The sequence below is a fragment of the Quercus suber genome, unplaced genomic scaffold, assembly GCF_002906115.3.
Source record: "Quercus suber isolate HL8 unplaced genomic scaffold, Cork oak 2.0 scaffold_166, whole genome shotgun sequence".
Classification (NCBI taxonomy): Eukaryota; Viridiplantae; Streptophyta; class Magnoliopsida; order Fagales; family Fagaceae; genus Quercus; species Quercus suber.
The window spans coordinates 92484-94341 of NW_027069627.1; the positions used below are offsets into that span (position 1 = coordinate 92484).

Consider the following 1858-nt stretch of genomic DNA (forward strand, 5'->3'; position numbering starts at 1 on the left):
CTCCTCTCTCTCTCTCTCTCTCTCTCTCTCTCTCTCTCTCTCTCTCTCTCTCTCTCTCTCTCTCTCTCTCTCTCCATGTTGTTGTTTACTCTATGCATGCACACAAAACTGAATGCCTTACTAAATAATTTGAGTATGAATGATATAACAGTAGTGCAGCTGGTGATTGGGTGAACAACTGCGGAATATGTGGCGAGTGGGCTCACTTTGGCTGTGATAGGCGGCAGGGGCTTGGTGCTTTTAAGGTATGGTTGCCTTATTTGAGTTCTTATACAAAATGTAGGTGAATGCTGTGGTAATTTACATGAACCCTTAGTAAGATTTCTTTTAATTCAGTGGTGTCATGAATTGCAAATTTACCTTAGCTTTTGGTTTCCTTCCATTTGGCTTTCCCTATTTGATCCATCTGCATGAAGATACAGACAACATGAGTAGATTCGAAAATGTATATTTGATGTCTTGACGTCTTTATGATGATTGGCAGGACTATGCTAAAACGGATGGGCTGGAGTACATTTGTTCGCACTGCAACATCGCAAATTTCAAGAAAAAATCTCAAAAAATAACTAATGGATATTAATAGATGCCAGGAAGACATCTCAGGAAACTGCTAGTGAATATTGATGAGCCTTAGCTCACAACCTGCATGCCCTCCCCCACGCTCTCTTTGCTCTAGAAAATCCCCCCAACCCTCTCCCAAATATAATCTGAGGGAAGGTGGGTGTAGCCGTGTAGGAATGTAATTATCATTTTATATTCCCATTGGTTTTAATTATAGATAGATTATGCTCAACACAAGCCCATTAAATTTTCTCATTGTTCCTCTATACCCTGCAGAAGGAGGAGTCTCAAAATAGAATTGTAGATGTCAGTTTATGCAAATTAATTCAATAACATAGTTTTGTAGCTGTATGATATTGAAACAGTCAAATAATTTCCCTTGTGTTAATGTGTATTCCCCATTGTTACAAATCATTTTTCCCCATTGGACTAGGTACGCTGTCTATATAATACAGCCCGCTGTTTAGTCTTAGCAATGACAGTTCTATCACATTTTAGATTTCATTTTCACGTAACTTAGAACTTTGCTAAATTCGTGTAACTTGATCGTGATAACAATTTGATATGTATCTGATATGACATCAAGAGACTTTATCGAATTATCATAACTTTCACATACATTCTCCTTATTTATTTCTCCACTAGTGTGGAAAATACTGAAGGCTATATTGGTGTATAAATTAATAAAGTTGTTATTGCTTGCTTAATCAGCTGCTAGAGCATTTTCAGGTCCAAACCTATCTATTGGAAGCCATATCCTTGAAGTCACTTCAAAGTTTATAGTTATCACTTTGATCCAATTGCCATGCAGAGTTCAATTGTAGAGGTGATGGCTAAAGTTGCTCTCGGGTTGGCTCATATTAAGGCATACTTCCATAACATATTCTTATACAACTTATAGAGCACATTCTCTTAGGTATTTTGACATTAATCCACAACAAAGTGAAATAGATCTTTCACTGCTTAAAATATAACAACATTATCCATATTATTCACCTAGATTGAAACTTCTAATAGTTCTAGTCATACTGTAATTACAAACTAATTATTACCATTGACACATTAGATTAATTAGAATGTTATTTAGATGCCATTAAAGCATTGGTATCATGTGTACCAAAATATTTGGCATTTGGCACACCAAACACCAAAAACCATGCCTCATGAGGTGTTAGGGAGCTATCCATTTGATAAGCATTGCTAATAGCCATTTGATAAGCATTGTATGATTAGCATTGTTAATTGAGTAGTGGTTGTGTTGAGTTGTATTCAGTTAGTTAGTTGAATTCTATTAGTC

General features: G+C 36.1%; 1 long non-coding RNA gene across 1 annotated transcript; it reads left to right on the plus strand.

Annotated features, from left to right (window-relative positions):
• The first annotated feature begins 90 nt into the window (after nucleotides 1-90).
• LOC136069384 (uncharacterized) lies at nucleotides 91-955 on the plus strand. Its single transcript, XR_010630625.1, has 2 exons — nucleotides 91-245; nucleotides 485-955. It is a non-coding gene; the product is annotated as an uncharacterized LOC136069384 (long non-coding RNA).
• Nucleotides 956-1858: the final 903 nt, after the last annotated feature.